The 20,915-nt window shown below is 43.6% G+C and overlaps 1 long non-coding RNA gene across 1 annotated transcript in view; it reads left to right on the top strand.

Annotated features, from left to right (window-relative positions):
- LOC142768679 (uncharacterized) overlaps positions 1 to 17,650 on the top strand; it is a 47,030-nt gene extending 29,380 nt beyond the window's left edge. The window contains exons 2-4 of the long non-coding RNA XR_012885390.1: positions 5,963 to 6,138; positions 15,021 to 15,118; positions 17,387 to 17,650. This is a non-coding gene — a long non-coding RNA (uncharacterized LOC142768679). The remainder of the gene's footprint in view (positions 1 to 5,962; positions 6,139 to 15,020; positions 15,119 to 17,386) is intronic.
- Positions 17,651 to 20,915: the final 3,265 nt, after the last annotated feature.

Genomic DNA, 20,915 nt, shown 5'->3' with positions numbered 1-20,915 from the left:
TATTCTGCTTGGAAATGCAGCGAAAGTTGCTTTCTCTCTTCACAAACACACACGTCCTGTTTACATGCTTTTCAATACAACATGAAATATTGCCGTAATAACGTGTGGTGCAAAGGGTACAAGATCATCAGTTGTGATAAAATAAAATCACCATAATCACTTGAAAGTTTAAAAACGGCCGCCCACTAAAGGAGGCATGCACGTTGCTGCGCCTCCTCCCTTGAAGGGACATCAAAGGCAACTAATAATTCGACGTTGATTGTCGAAATAGTGGTCCAGAAACCTTGTAGTGTTGCTCTTGTACAAAGAAAGGGCTTACTTTAAAAGAAAATTACGCTTTATTTTTCAGCATTGGTTTAGCGCCCTTCAAATTACCCGCCTCAAGAAGGTCACCGTCCGGGTCGACTTGCGTTACTGTTGGCGTGCATAGCGTTGTCCGGCTTTACTGCGCTAGTAGCAGCAGACCGAAACCAGCGGGAGCCACAGCAGCAACAACGGCTATTGATCAATATCTCACCATTGGCTCCGGAATTGCAAACATTTTTTGTTTCAACTGTGCCCTACTTGATGGCATTACCTATCCTTTGTAACTACGCCAAAATAGACTTTTGGAACCACCACGCTATTCTCCATAGTGACGTCCGGCAATTTTTTTCAATGAATCAAACAGAAACGAACAAGCAGCATTTATTGCATCTTATGATTAACGGAAGAATCTTTATATAGTGCAGCTAGATTGTTTAATAGTGAATAATTGTAGGTGGTCCGTCTGATGTCATCGGGATCAATTTGAAAATGTCTTGCAGCGGCGCATGTGTTCTTGTGCATTTACCTTAATGTCTCGGTAAGTAGGACACTGTTGTTGATATATTGTCGTTTTAGATGTCACACATTGAGCTTTCACTCTGACGTAAACTGTTATATGACTTTTGTGTTCCTTTAAGGTGACGTAGTAAGTTCACAGCACGTTCGAAAAATTTCACACTGGTGGAATATTGCTATATCTTTCAACTCTTAAAGCCGAAGCTTGATGATCCCCATTTTTGCTCACAGGAGTAACGTGTGGCTTTGCTTGCTTTGAAACGAACTGTTGCTGAGGTAATATGAGTTTATAACAGTGGAAATTTAGGCAGCCTTTAGGGGCTGCTCAGACATAGCTATTCAAATAAATAGTTTCAGGTTACACAAATGTGTGCCGCAGAAACAATACTATGCCAACTGATTTTTCCAGAACGAATAAGCAAGGAAAAAAGACATTGTGTCCCAATTTCATCAAAAGAGTACTACGGAATATTTTTTTTATTCGAACAAGCCTAGTTGCAGCCGAATCACAAGGAAAATGTAACCTGAGGTTTGAAAATCTTCGGCACCAGAAAAATGTCATGAAAAAGACGTAGCTAACATTTCCTTTCTGAATTTCAGAAATTAGCAATTGTAGCAGTCATTTTATTCCTTTCTCTTGTCCTTAAAAAAGCTACGAGAATCCTATATGATTGATTAATTAACATTACCACACGTCTTGAATACTCCATGTTTATCGGAAGCCTAATATTTAAACTTTTTTTTTATTGAAAATACCTTACAGGCCAGAAGGCATTGAGTAAGGGGGGTTACAGTGAAAAATCGCATGTAAATTTCAAAATAAAAACGGTACAATGTCGGTTAGTAATAACACAAAAAAAAATTAACAAAGCAATAAGTCAGCAATACGTAAACATGGCGATGAAGTATATAAGAACACTCCGTGACATAAAAACCCTCGGAAAAGAAGTAAAAGAACGTCAAGATGAAGTATTAAGGAAATGCGTCTGAACTTTTTGCCGAAACGTGTTGGGGTTGCTATCAGAGGCGATATCGTCGGGAAGATCATTCCACATGCGGATGGCTTGTGGTAGTGCGGATGTGTTGAACGCGTTCGTGTTTCCAAAAATGCGAGTGAAGCTGAGATGGTTATGTAATCTGCGTGACGTGTAGAGCGGGCGTTCAAGGTGCAACGACGATGTTTTGTTACTGTAGACGTACTTATGAAATAGGCATAACAAGGACACGTGACGACGAACATTTAATGCTTGGAGGGAATGATGGAGTTTAAGCTGAGTCACACTGGAATTGATGTCATAGTTTCTAGAAATGTAACGGGTGGCTCTGTTCTGGATTGTTTCCAGCATGTTAATTTGATACTGAGCGGAAGGGGACCAAACAGATGAGGCATATTCAAGTTGCGGGCGGACGAAAGTTAGGTAAGACATTTTGCGAATGTTAGTGGGACAACGACGAAGGTTTCGGCGTAAATACCCCAATGTTTTGGAGGCTTTTGCACAAACGTTAGTGATGTGATCAAACCAGGAAAGCCCTGGTGTAAGGTGGATGCCAAGATACTTGTAAGAAGTCGCCGTGGAGAGCCTGTCACATTGCATATGGTAAGTGAAGTTAGATATGACCTGTTTACGTCCAAAAGAAACAACTTTACACTTATTAGTATTCAACCTCATAAGCCAAGTGCTGCACCAGTTAGAAATAGTGTTCACATCATCTTGAAGGATGGAGTGATCGTTAGGACAGTTTATAGGTCTGTAGAGCATGCAGTCATCAGCGAAGATTCTGATATGCGATGATATGTTAGTTGGGAGGTCGTTGATGTAGATAAGAAAAAGTAATGGGCCAAGAACGCTCCCCTGTGGGACGCCAGAAGAGACATACGAAGAGGGAGAGGAAGAATTATTAACGATTGTGAACTGCTTGCGAAGTGACAGAAAATTGCGTAGCCAAGATAAAGTGAGGGAGTCTAATCGGAGGGCAGATAATTTTGAAATAAGGCGACAATGGGCGACACGATCGAGTGCTTTGGCGAAATCAAGAAATATGCAATCAGTCTGTAGGCCATTATTTATGTTGTAATGAATGTCTGTAGTGAATTCTAGTAACTGTGTTTCGCATGACATGCCCTTTCTGAATCCGTGCTGGTTTGAAAAGAAGAATTTGTTAGTCTCGAGGTGACTGTATACGTGGGAGGCGATTATGTGTTCGAGGAGTTTGCAAGATATGAATGTGAGCGAGATTGGGCGATAATTTTTAGGTGAGTTCTTATCTCCGGATTTAAAAATGGGTACTACTTTGGCTATTTTCCAGTCGTCTGGAAGTTTTCCAGACGATAGCGACTGTCGAAAAATGTGGTATAATGTAATGCTAGATATGGAAACAGTATTTTTAATTACCTTAGAGTTGATATCATCTATACCAGCTGATGAGGATGCCTTAATCTGTTTAATTCGACACGCGATACCCTCCACCGTAATTTCAATAGGCTGCATGTATTGGAAGTTGTAATCAGGGATATGTGGTACGTCAGAAGAATCTTCTTGGCTAAATACAGATGAAAAAAAGGTATTAAAAGTAGTGGAGCACTCGTAGTCTGAAAGCGGAATGTTGTTTTCATTAAGTAATGACAACTGGTTGGAACCGTGGTCAGGGGATATGAGGCGCCAGAATTTTTTGGGATTATTTTGCAGAAGAGAAGGTAGGTCGTTGTGAAAATATTTTTCTTTGGCGTTGCATATTGCTTTACAGTAGTCAGTCAAGTACTGCTTGTATTTTTCCCAAGCGGAGGGCGTAGCACTGCGTTTGGCATTGCAGTACAGGCGTTTTTTCTTGTTTCTTTGCTTACGGAGGGATTTAGTGAACCAGGGATTAGATAGATCATTAGAAACAGTGATAACAGGGATATATTGGTTTATCAATGAAGACATCTTGTCTCTAAAAAGCACCCAGTTTTCATTTACAGACCTGTTGTAGAATGACGGAAAGAGGACATTGCTAAAAAATTCTTCGAGCTGTGCACTTATTTTGTCAAACTCTGCTTTGCTGTAGTCCCGAATTTTCTTTTTGGATATTCCTGCAAATGGTACAGGTAAGTCCAACGTTACCTCGATTAAATTGTGATCACTGAAGCCCTTTAGGCAAGAGACTGTCCTCACTGAATCAGGAGCATTAGTTAGTAATAGGTCTAACGTATTTAAACCACGGGTTGGTTGATCAATGACTTGCGAGAGGTTAAAGTCCAAGACTAAGTTAATGAATTCTGTGGAAAGGCAGCATGGTGATGAGAAGTTTGTCCAATCAATCAGCGGGAGGTTTAAGTCACCGAATAGGTAAACTACACCAGTAGGGCAAAGATCTTTGGCATTTTTGATGCTATGACGAAGATCACGTACAAATGTGTTATTATAATCAGGCGGACGGTAACAATTGCCAACCAGAATTTTAGCGTGTTTAGTCACACACATTATCCAAATTATTTCAATGGGTGAGTCAAGATTCAGTACATACGAAGAGATTGTATTTTTTACACCAAGAAGTACACCACCACCTCTCCTGTCGACGCGATCTTTGCGGTATATGTTATATCTTTCACTGCCAGCAAGAACTTCGTTATTTGTGATTGCAGGGTATAGCCAAGTTTTCGTGAGCACGAGTATATCTGAATTGTTGTCTTCCAGAAAAGAGCAGATTGTATCGCGCTTGCGTATTATGCTTCTAATGTTAGTAAATGATATCAGAAAAGAAGGGGTCGCCAAATGTGATTTAGGTTTCTGGTGGTGTTTAGGTGGACATGTTTTGGTTGCGAGCTATCTTTCTGATAGAATAACGGTTTTGCTGGCATGATCAAGTATGTAGGTTTTGCCATCCATGCGTAGCCTGTCAACTGAGAGCTTAAACGGTTTTCTTTGCGTTTTAGCGAATTCAATTAGGCTTTTTCGTGCCTGTCGCGTAGCTAGAGAAAAATCTTCTCCGATAGAATATTTTGACCCTTTTAGTTTTGGAGCTGACGCAAGAATTTGCTGCTTATCTTTAAAGAAAGTCAGTTTGGCTATTATAGGTCTCTGTTTGCTGTCTCTGAATTTCCCCAGCCTGTGCACACGCTCGAATTGTGCGCCAGTCAAAGAAATGTTGAATTTTTCGGAGCAGAATTCGATTATTCTTTTTTCAGATGCTGCCCATCCCTCCTTAGGGTCATCTTCTATTCCAAAAAAAAGCAAGTTAGACCGCCTCTGTCTGTTTTCGGTATCGTTACACCTGGACGTAATCTCGGTCAAATGATCCGAAATTTGGTGCAGGGAGTTATTAGGCGTACCGGTACCAGTTGCCGAACGTGACGCGACAGATGATTCAAGCGCTAAAATGCGTTCAGTCAAACGAGTCACTTCGTTCGTAGAAGCCGTCAGTTTTTCAATGGTCTCGCTTAATTGCGCTGACAAGGCTGCATGCCCTTCCTCTAATTTCTGTATGGTTAACATAGCTGCGGCGAAAGCCTCAGACTCGATCTTGCTCATAGGCCCTGGGTTCGATTCAATATCACCCGACAGCATGAGCAGCATATCAAAGATTACCAGACAGAAACGAGATATTCGTGACAAAGATCGTTTCAAAGCATCACACCATTCGGCTGGGCACGACACCGCAATCAAACAGTAATTGCTACTCCTAACACAAACGGCGTATTTGTAGTCACTGACCTGCAAATTGAGCGGTTGAAACACATGCATCTCTGGTGCGGTGCCGTGCCCGAGGTGATCTGCCGGTGATTCCCTTAAATATGCTGAGCCGGTTCCGTCAGGCGTAGTCGTCGATGCCCCTAGCGGCCAGATGTGCGTCCAGATTTGCTTGTTCAGCGTCGGCATGAAAAATGCAGACGCAGGCCAAGCCGGTGAAGTGCCATCGGGGACCAGTGCGCACGTGCCAGCAAGGTAGGAGCAGACAGCCCAGGTAATCGTGGCCTGCAAATTGAGCGGTTGAAACACATGCATCTCTGGTGCGGTGCCGTGCCCGAGGTGATCTGCCGGTGATTCCCTTAAATATGCTGAGCCGGTTAAAATCATTTTAAGTTCACTGCTTATCTTTACTATTGTGAAATGATACCAGATTCACAGAAACATAGCACTTCATTACACTTGCAAAACGACAGGTCGTCAATACAAGCGAATACGTATGGCTTTACCGTCAAACATACAGCAATTCGTTTGAGATGTCTAGTGGAAAAAACAACTTCTCCATTGAGACCACGTGTATACGCCGTGTTATGACGGGGCTGACATCGAAGGAATACAATTTTACAGAAATTGATGTGATGGAACTAACAAAGTAAGTATTGCATTGCTAGGCACTAGCTTTTCAAGAGTCGCTACATTTTGTCCCAATGAGCTCACTCAGATGAGTTAAAATGCCGCTCATCTAGACCTCGTCTAGACCATTCCGTCGTTATCAAAAACTTCATTAAAATGCGTTTAGTTTGGTTGACAGTGCTAGGGCTATGTGGAAAAATTTTTGCCATGCATTCTTTGCCTGATTCCCATGCATTCGATTATTAGAGCTCTTATTCTCAAACTAATAATTGTTCAGAGTAGTGAGAACATAATGCGCTCTAGAGATGCAGACATATTATTCTTTACCTACTTTGCGTCATATGAAAGTGCGAAAGTACGGTCTTGAAAAATTCAAACGCTTCTTGAAAGAAGCAGACGTTCTTGGACGGCGAAGTCTGGTGGTTTTAGGACAATGATACTGCTATGTTTCTGTGAATCTGGTATCATTTCACAATAGTAAAGATAAGCAGTGAACTTTAAAATGATTTTAACTGCACAAACAACACCGAAGCGAAACTAAAAGCCAACTCATCATTGATGTATTTGCTTAACGTCAAGAAGAGTATTACCTCAAAAACAAGTAAGGCTCGGCGTGCAGAAAATTCCAGGAGCTCCCGATTAACAATAACTTATAATGACAGCTGATTGTGACAAGTTTGGAGGTCATCTGTAATTGTGATTCTTCTTGTGTGAAAGGAGACACACTACGTGCTGTCTTGAATGTGCACATCAATGCCAAATCGCTTTCTCTGTCGAGGTCAATGAAACTTGGGGCTGCAGAGTATAGGTAGTATGTTAACAACAATTGATTAGATGCATGCGAAGTAAACACTACAGGCCAAGTCGTGAATGAGCAGCTTTGTATCATTTGTGAGAAGCTACCAAAGTAACAAGAAATATACTATGAGCACAATCTACAGCACAAATAATTAATTATTTACTGTGAGTCACTCTCACCTGCTCCACATTTTGCAGTGTAGACGCCGTGAAGGCCCTTGGTAAGACCACCTAGAACATCAGCAGCGGCTCCTCTATTTCTTCAGTGCCAGACAGAAGCACCCAACCCAGCCATTAACCGCCCACTCCTCCAGTTCTTACCTACTCTCACCCATGCCTAGCCTTGGAGCCTAGCCATGAGGGAGAGAGATCATCTAGTGATGCCTCAAGATGGAAATCATATTAAGTATTTTTTGTTCAGTTGAGTACAAATACCTTAGGCGGTGTCTGGCATTCCTTTTTAGACAATGCTGGTGGTCACCCTGGCTTTGAAAGGGATACGGTGTTTTGGGATAGCGTCTCGTCGTTCATGGTGCTACGTTGGGAACCTGCGACGGTGCTGTACTCGCTGATTGAATCAGCACTGTGAGGAGGCAGTGGTATTTCTACGAGTGTCGAGAAAGAAACAAATTTGATGAACATATATTGTTGGAGAAAGACACACGTCTATCACAATTTTGCGGAAAATTGCTTGGACGCCCCTGAACTTCAAGGAGCCCTACTATACATGCTGCAACGCAGCATGACCACTGCCTGAACTACGGCGGACCGACAGCTCCTATTGAGTAGGGCGAATTTGCAGTGGAATTAAACAAAAAAAAAGAAATAAAGAAGACGTTGACAGCAACTTCATAATACATGGTGATAAATGCGTAGTTACTCCACTTCCCAGGTATTATAAACACATAAGTCTAGCAACCACGCCAGTTAATAAGCTGTGCCCTGATTGATCTGCCCAGATTACAGAAATCATAACACGAAGGCAGGCCGACCTAGAGTAAGAGGTTAAACTGGAGCTCGGGTACTCACGATGCCTCCTTGAAGTTATTTTGAAAGCACGGTTACAATGACTACGTCGAAGTGCAAACTCAATATTGTGCATGTCTACTTCACCACACTCGATCGTCTTTGAGATTCAATAAGTACGCTTCCATACTGTGCAGTCAAAATCAGCACTTGGGAAAACCCAGGCCCCTAAGCAGTCGACTAAGACAGCTGTGAAGCTGAAACAGTCGTGATCATTGATTTCTCAGTAAATTATTTATTCTCGGCAAGCATACTGCACCGAACGTGTTTTTTTACTGGTTCCTTGATGGGCCGAGCTTTGTTCAAGCAGCAATATCACAAAACGACATCACCCGGTTAGATCACATTAGGGCACTTCATTGTGACGACAATAATAAACTTGGCGATTTGTGACACCACAGCGACGCCGTGTCGACGAGAGCTTACATAATAATATATATCAACGTTACAGCGCTAAAGAGCTTGTTCGGCGGAAATCGTGGTGTCATTGGTTGTGAGTGAAATGTCATCATTTTATACGTGACCGAATAATCGACAACGATGCAAATTAATGAGGAAATAATATAAAAACTATGGAGCAGAGTGAAGACCGTATCAGGGTTGTTGGGTCTGAGCGGGGATTGAATCCAGGTCGTTTCCGTGTCAAGCCACACGGCCACACCTCTGCTGGTGAAAACAGTGAAAGGAACTTCCTCTGCTTGGAAATGCAGTGAAAGTAGGTTTTATGCTTAACAAACACACGCGTCCTGTACACATTTTTTACAATGCAACATGAAATACTACAGTAATAATTTGTGGTACAAGCTTCCATTGCCAACGGGCGTCAGAATATGTGTTCATCATAAAGGCTCCCCGGGTGAAAGCCGGCACCCCACTAAAAAAGACACACACGCTACTGCGCTTATTTCCTTAAGGTGATGCATAGTGGGTGCATAACAAATTCGAAAACTTTTATTCAACTGATTTTTGAAGTACGCACTAGGAACAGAATATCGATATAGCATTCAACTCCTAAAGGCAAAACTGTAATGTCCCCTATTTTTTTGCGTCACTCCTGCTAACATTGCGTCTGAAAGATTCTCAAGTAAACTGCTAATTTTTGCGTTTGATGAAGCATCTGGCGCTTTTTCCTTAATTATATTGTGAGCGCGACAAGCGAATGACTCTTTATTCTCTTTGATAACATCATCACCTGTACATCTTCTTCATCTGAAAGTATCATCACCAGCGTGATTTAGCTCGAGCCTGGCTGAATAAACTGGTTCCTCACAAGCGGTGGACGGTACTTTTCGTTCCCTCAAGTCTTCTCGCCCATTCTCGCTGGAGATCCGCTCGGGTCATCGCAGACAACCCCCTGCCATGGCGGCCCAAAAAAAAACCCTGGCCCTTCAAACGTCACCGCCATACTGCAGCCACTGCCACCCGCTCCACCCAACAACATTCGCCTGCGTGATCCACCTGTGTTTTCCGGTCTCCGAGGTGATGATGTTGAAGACTGGATCAAGAACTACGACCTCGTCAGCAATTTGAACAGGTGGGACAATCACAGAAGTTGCGCAGCGTCCCAATTTACTTGTCCGATGTTGCGAAAACACGGACAAGTTGGTGGGTTGGTGGTTCTAGAACCACCAACCGGATCTTCCCGACTGGGACACTTTCGAGCAGGAATTCGTCAAATATTTGGTGCCCCTGCAGTTCTCACTGAGGCAGCAAAGAAGAAGCTCGCTGAACGCACGCAGCTGCCGGGTGAATCTTACATTTCCTATATTGAGGATGTCCTTGCACTGCAAGCGCGTTAACCCCGGCATGTATCAGAACGACCAAATACGCCACATTTATAAAGGCATTAACACCTTCGCCTTTAACGCCCTCGCCACGCAAAATCCTGCCACGACCCAGGACGTGATAACCGTCTGTCAGCGACTTGACGAGCTTCAGTCTCTTCGCCTTTGCTACGATGCCACCAACATTCGTTTGCCTGCACCCCTCGACTTGCGTGCGCTTATTCGTGACATCGTTCGTGAAGAACTTCACGGGCTTTGCTCTTTCTGTGCTGCGGAAGTTACTTTCCCTTCTGAAAAAGATAGCTTGCGAGACCTGATTCAACAAGAGATCGCCTCCGCATCGCGTTCGACGTGTTCCGACGGTCCCTGCGTGCGCCAGACGCGCACGTACGCCGAAGTTGCCGCGCTCTCTGCCGCACCCACCGTTTCTGTGCCTACAACAGCAGACCATACGCCTGTGACTTCGTTATCACCGCATGTGCGTGCACCACCTTACTACGCACCTCAGCGCCCACCTCGACCAATCTGTTACTACTGCGGCTTTCGAGGACATATCGCTCGGTTTTATCGAAGGCACCAACAAGACGAGCAATGCGGCTACGCTCCTGAAAACAACGAAGCTTCCGTCCGACCATGAACTACCGACGACCACCCTGCCGATTGTCCTATTACCGTTCAGCGTCCCCTACCTACCATACTGACATGCCTGGGAATTCCCACACGTCTCGCCGCAGGTCACCTTCACCAGGTCGCCGTTCAGTGTCGCCTCTGCAGCCCGCCTCTCACTCCACGAGCGCCCAAACTGAAAACTCCCCAATGCAGTTTTAGGAGGGAAAACCACATCCACCGGACAGCTAATTCCCGATCGGCCATTGAATTCGATAGTAGTGTTTGTAGAAGGTGTAGGCGTTGAGGCTGTTGTAGACACTGGCGCTGCCGTTTTGATAATTTCCTGCTGATTTTCGTTCCCGCCTTCGAAAAGTCACCACGCCTTATGGCGGCCCACCTCTACGTGCGGCGACCAACGCTCTCATTTGTCCACTTGCACAGTGTACCGTTCGTGTCTGCATAGAAGGCATTCGTCATCACATTTTTTCGGGGTATTTCGTCAGTGCACCCACTCTCTCTTTCTGGGGTGGGACTTATTGTCTTCTGCGTCCACTTTAATATCTTGTCATCAGCGCCTCCTGCATCTAAATGCCACTGACTCTTCTCCGCTTGAACACGATGGACGCATACGCCTTGTCACCACCTGAGATAATGTACTTCGGCCATACATCAAAGAAATTACAAGTGTTAATTGCACCGACATTGTGGATGGTGACGTACAAATTCTCCCTTACGGTCATATCCTACGTAGGGGCATTGTGGTCACACCAGGGCTTATTCGCTTCTTCGATGGGTCTACGTACCTAACCGCCATAAATCAAACGCCCGAGTGTGTACTGCTCCCCTGTGGCTCAACATTATCTTGCGCGGTCGACAGTGAGCCTGTTGCGATTGTTACTCTTCCGAACAACAACCTCAACGATGTCCCAAAGTCACAATCACTGCCATTCAATGCCTCTTCCACACCTGTGTCGGCAACCATAAGCACAGACTTAACACCTGATCATACTAAAGATATGCTCGCCCTGTTAAATAGACACCGTTCTCTATTTGACGTGAACTCGCTCACCCTCAGCAGGACTACCACCGCTACTCACAGCATCCAGACTGACGGCTCTCGTATTGTACATCGGCGTCCATATCGCGTGTCTCAGGCAGAACGCAAGATCCGCGAGGAAAACCTGTCAGACATGCTACGGCGCAACATAATACGTCCTTCCTCGAGTCCCTGGTCATCCCCAGTTGTTCTCGTTCAAAAGAAAGATGAGACAGTGCGTTTCTGCGTCGATTGCCATGCGCTAAACAAAATAACGCGCAAGGACGTTTATCCCCTCCCTCGTATTGACGATGCACTGGACTCATTACAGGGCGCAGCGTATTTTTCTAGCCTCGACCCTAGATCAGGCTACTGGCAGATACCGATGTCGGAGTCTGATAAAGAGAAGACCGCCTTTTCAACGGCAGGTGGGTTGTACGAGTTAATGAGAGGCCTTTTGGAGTCTCTAATGCCCCCACCAAATCGAACGCATGATAGACGGCGTATTGTGTGGTTTGAAATGAAAAACGTGTCTGTGCTATCTCGATGACATAGCAGTGTTTTCATCCACGTTCTTGCAGCATCTACAACGTCTTGACGAAGTCCTCACATGCCTTGGAAAAGCCGGTCTACAGCTTAACACCAAGAAATGTACCTTTGCCAGCAAGACAATCAAGGTTCTTAGCCACCTTGTCAGCAAAGAAGGAATTCGGCCCGACCCCGAGAAGCTTGCCGCCGTCCTCGATTTTCCTCGTTCACTACGTCAAAAGGACCTGCGCAGCTTTCTTGGGCTATCTTCTTACTTCCGGTCCTTCATACGTGGGTTCGCGAAACTTGCGTCTCCGCTCCATCAACTCCTCGCAAAGAACGTCCCCTTTATTTGGTCCAAAGACTGCGAAAGCGCTTTCATGGCATTGAAGCAAGCCCTCACGTCGGATCCGGTACTGTGCCCCTTCGATTCCACCACACCCACCATTCTTCGCACCAACGCAAGTAGTCATGGTCTTGGTGCGGTACTCTTGCAGCTTGACAAAAACTCACACGAATGCGTCATTGCTTACGCAAGTCGTGCTCTTACTGCTCCAGAAAAGAACTACACTATCACCGAGCAGGAGTGCTTTGCTGTTGTTTTGGCAGTGCAAAGATTCCGACCATATCTTCACGGCCGTCATTTTACTGTCATGACTGACCATAACGCCCTATGCTAGCTTTCATCGCTGAAAAACTTATCGGGTCGCCTCGGTCTTTGGTCGCTTCGCTTGCAGGAGTATAATTTCGATGTCGCCTACAGATCTGGGAAGAAGCATAAAGATGCTGATGCTCTATCGCGCGGTCCTTTGGCCAGCGGAAGCCACTCACCATCGATACTTCAAAACGACAGCATCTCTCCAATCGCAGGGCTAAGTTCATCACGTGCCACCCTATCCGTCCTTGTTTCACAACAACGTACCGACCCATACTGCCGCACCATTGTTGACCGCTTGACCGGCTCTACTACTCCTCTAAACGCCAGACTCCGTCGACAACTTAAACAATTTAACCTTGTCGGTGATGCTTTATGTCGCTACATTTACCACATCAATGGCAACAAGTGGGTCCCCGTCATCCCACGTTCTCTGCAACGTCAAGTTTTGGAAGCCTTTCATGATGATCCAACCACCGCTCATCTAGGCTATCACAAGACTTATGACAAAATGCGAAGTCGTTGTTTTTGGCCTGGCCTCTCTTCAGCCGTCGCTAAGTACGTCGCCTCCTGTGTCCATTCCCAATGGCGAAAACGACTGACAACTGCTCCGGCTGGCTTAATGCAACCTCTTCCCTGTCCCGTCTCGCCTTTTGAAGTCATTGGAATCAACTTGTATGGCCCTCTTCCTATATCATCCAATGGGAATCGCTGGATTGTCACGGTCGTCGACCACCTTACCCACTACGCAGAAACAGCTTCTATACCATCTGGGACTGCCACTGAGATCGCCGAATTCTTTCTTCGCCACATGTTTTTGCGTCATCGAGTTCCACTCATTCTTCTGAGTGATCGTGGCAAAGTCTTTCTCTCTTCCATTGTCGAGCAAGTTTTGCGTGCCTTGAACACTGTTCACAAGAACACTTATAGCTACTACCCGCAGACCAACAGATTGACTGAATAGTTTTGTCGGACCCTATCGGAGATGATCGCCATGTACATTCACCCCAACCACATGAACTGGGATGCAATTCTATCCTTCGTGACATTCGCCTATAATACGGCTGCTCAACGCACTACCGGCTTTTCTCCATTTTTCCTCTTCCATCGTCACTCACCGAGTTTCGCTCTGGATATCTCTTTCCTTTCGGCCCCTGCACCCTTGACAGCTCCTTTCTCTGAAAAATTTCTATCTCGTCTCGCACACTGCGGTCACCAGGCCCGTGTTAACACCGACCTCTCTCAAGACACTCGAAATTCTCGCTACGACTCGTCTCGCCGTGTTGTGAGTTTTCCCCTGGTGACGAAGTTCTTCTATTGACTCCACTACGCGTCCCCGGTCTATGCGACAAATTCATCAGTCGCTTCATTGGGCCGTACACGGTGGTCGGACAGACATCTCCTGTCAATTACCGCTTTTCCCCTCTTAGCGCTAATCCTGATCATCGTTGCCGAGGAACAGAGATGGTGCACGTATCTCGTTTAAAGCCTTATGCGCGACGCATTTCATAATACTGTCAAGCGACCAGGCAGCCGCTTTCACCGCGCGGCAGAATTAGTGTGAGCGCGACAAGCGAATGACTCTTTATTCTCTTTGATAACATCATCACCTGTACATCTTCTTCATCTGAAAATATCATCACCAGCGTGATTTAGCTCGAGCCTGGCTGAGAAAACCCGTTCCTCACAATATTATCAGAATAAACACATTAACATTGCTTTCACCATCAAAATGCCTTCCCCATCGAGACCTCTTAGGATCCCAAGTACGTCATTGCAGCTTGTCTACAAAGAAATCTGAAACAAAACTTCAAAAAGGGAAGTTGCTTCGGCTAGCCGTAATTTGTCCGACTCTATAGCGAAAAAATTCTGATGCGCCATCACCTTGCAACCATTAACCTCACACAGCTGGTAAGACGTCATGTCAAGCCCGCGTCTGTGCTGGGGTAGCAGCTGCGAGGCCATAACCGTGTAGCACTCTTTCCAAGTGAAGCATCGTTACGCGTTAATGGGAGTGACGTCATGTGGAGCCACGCATGCGTAGAAATCGCACCCAACGGGAGGAAAAAAACAAGTGCGCTATGTCGAGGAAGTTCCTGAAATTTGTTGGAACAAGAAGGTACGTACTCCCGTAGAGCAGCCAGCGTTCCGCGAAAAGAGACTTGCTGCTACGCCTAAAGGACAACCGCAACGACAAGCCAATCCCGAATACGGGTATGTTCGAGCAGTGAACTGTAACCGTAATAGTGCCACGCATGGCGAGGCTATCAACTTGAAGCAGCAAGGTTTAACAATAAATACCATAGAAAATCATGATATTGACCAGCTTCCCTGTGCATTGGCTTTGCACTAACTAGGAAAAAGTGCTTACTTTCTTTTTGTTTTGTTGAGTACTTCCAAGAAACCTTTAATAAAATCATTCGCGTATATCGGTAATGTGTTAACACATAACATTCTCCTTGCAGCATCGGAGACAATTATACTGGAATATTTATATGCAATAGGAAAAATCTAATTCACAATATGCATCCCCCGACATCCATGAACGTCTACGAAAGTGGAAGTAGGTACTTTTTGTGTCAACCAATTAAATTTGAGCTTGTGTATTGTCTTCAAGGAAATCACGACCACACAATCTAAAGGTGTTTACAGAAGAGAATGAAGCATGTCGGTGAAGAATAGTTCGCGGTGAACTATATCGTTTTTTTTGCGGGCTGCTCTGTGAGTTATACGTTGCTATTTTACTAATGCTGTCGAAACACTCAAGAACTGCTGTGAGAGAACACGACGAGCGATACACTGTTCTTGACCCAGGCGCACTCCTTTTAAATAATAATAAGTGTCGATTAGTCCTATACTTTCCAAATAGTACTATTTTATGCATTAGAATTTTCAGAGATCATTGCTAACAGATGTGACTAAACTCGTTTACAATATTCCCACTGAATGCAAGACCTAATCAAATAAACCTTGAGGTGCTTTATGCTTTCTTCTTGTCAATTACGCAAGCGAAAAAAACCAATAGTAGTGTAGTATATTTGGATATAAAGAGACAACCATCTAGGAAAATGTAGTGATACAAATGTCGCAGTAGAAGACGTAGTTTCGGCGACAGGATATCACTAAACTGAAGTTATTCTTCTTTCATGTGGTGTGCCTGCCATGTAAGTCTAGTGGCTATTGGGTCTCTGGCTAACGCCATTAATAAGAAGCAATCACCGGGAAGATTCGAAGGACAGCGGTATCGGCCCCCCTGAATGCACCACTACAGATTGAATATTTTAACCTTATGTTCTCTTTGCATGCCACTGAACGCACAATGTGGTCTAAAGATGGGGTCATAACCAAGAGTTAATACCACAAACATAATGTAACCTAATTACGTCAATGTAAACGTCACTCATACACACAATCGACTGTTTCAAAACAACTCACACTAGTGTGGCAAACAACGGGGAGAATCATTCGTATACGCTCAAATAGAAACACTCAAAAATACTCTAGAACGGAAAAGAGAAAGCTTTTCTATGTTCACTGGCTTGACGAGTCTCTCCACGTATGCTACAACGCTAAAGAGTTGTTACCTTTCCTGGGAGGTTACCATAGGCCTTCTCAGCGTCACTGTCCCCGAAACTACTCACTGCTCCCAACAACGTCTTATTTCAAAACTTGCAAGACCATCTCGTGCCACTACACCAAAAAACAACACTAATTCCTTCGACTAACAAACCAGAGACTTCTGCATGATAATTTCAGATATCACTCACACTGCTCCCTTACATACTATCATCTCATTTTATAATTGGCTTGGAAACACAGATTCGCAAATCTTTGACATGAATCATGTTCTTGCATTACTGTTGGAGTTTCAGGAAGGGGCTAGCTTCCTCTTGCACATTTTTCTGTAGTGGCGTACATGCAAGTGGAAGCCGTGTGTTCGTGTATTCTTTTATTTTGATTGTGTAAGCGTTGGTGTTAGCCGTTTAGACGTGTGCATTCTTCTGAGTACGTGAAGGGGCACGCTTTAGATACAAACATCTTGACCAATTGCGAGTATTTAGACACAAATGTGTGTTCGAGTTTGTTTTTGTAGTTTGTGACTGGTGGTTAGGAAAGAGTAGCATGCTTTTATATTTAGAAACACTACGCCTTCTGCACAATAAATTCGCTTCATTTTTACCAAAACTTGCAGCGTAATTTTGCCTATGTTTATCATGCTGAACAAATACTACGTTCGACGAAGAATTTAAAGCGCGACTTTGGGGGAGCTAATTGAAAATGTGATTGTTTCGTTCTGATAGATAGTTATACTAAAACATAAGATATTAGTTTGTAAATTATTAAAAGGCTTTTTCTGAATACGCAGAGAGAGAATATGAATGGTTTTTGTAAGTACAGCTCATTCAATTTATTCGGCAATAAATAACTTGAAACAAATATTTAAACGAATGAAGCTACCACTGTTCCGACAGAACATCGTGCAGTTAGAAGAATGTGTAAGCTTGACGTGCTTAAAGGTTGATACTGAAAGGTCGTATCTGAAAGGGCTACGAATGTTTTATTCAAGTTTAAATAAATGTGACTTGAATAATTATGAATGTGTAGCCACCTATGTACAGATAGGTACTATATTCATGAAATTTTGTGTTACCCACACTTACTGGTATTTTCTTACTTATTCGTAATTACAGCTCATGTTCAGCTATGAAGGTTACCATGCTCCATCCGGCAACGAAAGCTCTCTTGCACACGGAAGTTTGTGTTTCTCTGTGCATGCGTTTTTTCTTCAATATTCGTCAAGTTATTTTATTTTGCAAAAAACTTTTTTCAGGGACGAAGGCTGATTATCAGACAACCCTTGAATACACGGAACCAGATACTTACTCCTGCAGTGTATTCACCGTATATTTCATGAGTAACAAGATCACAGATGGTAAGGCAACCTCATGTCAACGTCATCTTTCTAACAGTAGCAGATACTATCTAGACGCTCTTAAAAGAGTGATTAAGTCAATGGATTCATGGTAGATACGAGCGCCATCTGCAATAAAGAAATGCAGATGCACTTATATAGATTCATGGTTTAGGATTTCATTAGTTTACGACCAAAAGCCTTAGCGAAAAATGGTTGCTTACACATCCGTTCGTGTGAGACATATAAAAAAGTTTTAAAAGCAGTCATACATGCATATGTATGATTGCTAACAAAATTAAAAGTGGCTGGGTGGCGTATTAGTTATCTGACTTCTATGAGCATAGCATCTGTGATTTCGTCATGTTTCTCGTTCTTCCTGCTGAAAGAAAAGCTGTACTAACATTTTTTACATTGAAATACAGAAGATAGTTGTCAAAACGATTAGGTTCAAGATTCTTGAAACGACAAAAAGCAATTTTATTTGTTCACTTAGCGTGACATCAATAAAGACCACTTGTTGCAATATTTTGTAGTCTTTTTCGACTGCGCTCGTAAAGAAAAAATTTGAGGGTGCAACAAAATTCAGGGTTAGAGCCGGAAATTCAACAAATTATTCAAAATGCATGCCAACTATTCCAACATAGCGACATACTACTGCTACAGAAAGCGAAGCCTCGGGAAATGTATCTCGTCGCCACTGCTGCGCCGCTCACCAAACATGCGCATGTTGCATTGGCTCATAACTGATCTGCGAAAACACGTGCCCTTTGAGACGGGTCCTTGGTTGTTATAAACTGGCCCACGTGACTGACGTAGAGAGAACTGTCGGTAGACACCTGTCATCATATCTCACAACGTAAAAAAAATGAACCTGGGTGCACCCATTTAACATTTCGGAACACGGCCGCCCCTTCAATAAGCACTTCAGAAGTTCACATTTTAATACTCGTCCCGGCAGATACCACAAGACACACTGCACCGATAACCAATGACAGCGTTTCTACTCCACTATATCTGAAGCGCCGCTTTGAGGTGATCAGTAGTTGTACCTCACAACCAGTGCAGACGTCAACTGTGATGACACTGTTTCCCTCGCATTGGGAGAGGGCTATAAGCTAGCGTCGAGAAGCAGCCATGCAGCAGAAACGTGCTGCAATGCAATGAAGTATGTTGATTGAATTTAATAACGGCGAAAGCAATAGTGTCATCGATGAGGGGGCTTTTGAGTAAAGATTGATGCGCTGTTTTGTGCATTGGTTTCAGTTACACCTGCTAAGTTAGTCAGATTTAGTTGCCCTGCATTGAATGCCAGTGGCTGCCTTTCAGAAATTTCAAAATGGATGCAGACCATTCGCAGACTTGCGCAACTTGCCCATTTGACTTGAATGGTTATTCCCACTGTTTAGAAAGATTATCTTTTCAACTTCTGTCAAACTGCCATAATTAAAACTAACACGCACTTGAAAGTGCTTTCTGTCGCAGTAAAGGGAACACCACGAATTGCACGCAGATACCTTAATTTAGTAATGTGTCAATACTAGTGGGCAGATTTCTTGAGACGCCTATATATGTGTGCGTATGCGTGTGTGTGGGTGTGGTTACCAGTATGCTGCAGTATTGCAGGCCTATCAAATTCAGGTTTCTAACAAAACACCGGACAGCACTACACTTCCGAGCCTACCATTACACAATTTTCAGTTTGATGACGCACATGATGTGCAGGTTAGTGGAACTTCCAAGGGAACGGAGACGGGGTCAACCTTTGAAAATATATGTATGAGTGAACTTGGTGATAAATGTTTAGATGCTTGCAGACTAATATAGTTTTAATTCGGGCGTTGTGTCGACTATGCATTTCTGATCTGGCATCACGGGGAGAAGAAACTTTTGTCGATACCTACAGGCTTCAGTTACGTTCATCCAGTCATCTCTTTTTCAGAATCGTAATCTTTCACACCAATCACCTTTCTCTATGCCACTGTGGCCATCTATTTTAATGAACCGATAAGTAAATTTTTATGGAACACTTAGATAGGCAATCCTACGTCCGTTTCGAAAGTTCTCATTCACAGCTCTTCAAAACAGCCAAGCATAGAGTTTAGAAAACTGTGTTTTAGAACACGTTTTAGAAAACTGTGTACTTATGAATCAGACTACACAGCGAACTGAGCCAAACTTCGGCAGAACCTAAAAAATATATAGACGATGTCATGAAATGGGCTTATGGCGTTGACCACAAGGAACTTTTTAATAAATAAGAGCCTTATGCTCTCAAAAACTAACCTAGTATCACAAGACTCCCATCGGCCCCCAGCAGCAACAGCAATCTTCGGAAGCTTCAAAACTTGGTGTGGCATTGTGATCACATTGAACATTGTTTGCTGGTTCCCCTACCCTTAATGGGAGTAAATCAAAGATAGAGGAGTATATGCGACATATCACGTCATCTAAACTACCGCCATACTTCACCCCGATTGCCATCGTTGCAAGAAAATCAGTTTCTCGGTATGAAACCCCATGACGAAGACTGCTTTCAAGAGCACAGCTTCAAGATTTGAGCCAAAAAAAGAATTTAAAAGTGAAAAGCAACCTTGCCTACATGCTAGAATGCTCTGTTGATAAGCTTCGGTATATCAGACCAAATTTAGGGCAAACTACTTTCAGACTGTATTTGAATAATCAGAAGTTGCATGCCGCAAGACTACTTATTATACTTCTGTCCAGGCATATAGGTTCAGTTATTATTTGGATAAACTAACACCTAATACAATAGAATTAGATTTTCTTTTGCAGCATGACACATAAATTCTCGAGCCTTTCCTCACACAAAAGTTCAACGCTGTAGGATCTCGTACAGATGAAAGTTGAGGCAAGGTAACGTTTCCTTCGTAGCAGAAAAAAGTACTAGCACTATCACAGTTAAATAGATTTAACAGTACATGCGTGCTTTTCACTAGACGCATTCACTATTTCGATTTCCCTTAGTTTTCGTTGTAGGTCTTCGCAGCCCTTGAAATTCTGTAGTAACGCACACGGTCATAATAGAGTGAATTTTCTTCTATTTTTGCTACCTGATTTTCGTAAATTTTGCTTTTTACTTTTGTCATGGTTTTCAAATTACTAATAACGCCATCTGTTTCACTGAGTCACCAATGAGGCGTGTTTACAGGCTCGTGAAGTGACCTCCTCTTATCCCTATAATCCAAACACATGCATTTCGTTTATATGCTTTGCTATACAACATGAAATATGGCGATAATATTCTGTGGTACAAGCCCCTTTGTCATCGGGCGCCAGAACATATGATTGTCGTAAGGGCTTCATGATTTAAAAGTGGTCACCCTCTACGAAAAGCACACACATTCCTGAGCCTACTCCCTCAAGGACACGTAGTGTGTGCATAGCTAGCTCTAAAACGTGTCTTGCACTTAGTGTTTGAATTACG

This window comes from Rhipicephalus microplus, chromosome 8 (genome assembly GCF_043290135.1).
Source record: "Rhipicephalus microplus isolate Deutch F79 chromosome 8, USDA_Rmic, whole genome shotgun sequence".
In the NCBI taxonomy this organism is placed as follows: Eukaryota; Metazoa; Arthropoda; class Arachnida; order Ixodida; family Ixodidae; genus Rhipicephalus; species Rhipicephalus microplus.
Note: the sequence above shows the minus strand (reverse complement) of the source record. Positions and strands in the feature narration are given on the sequence as shown.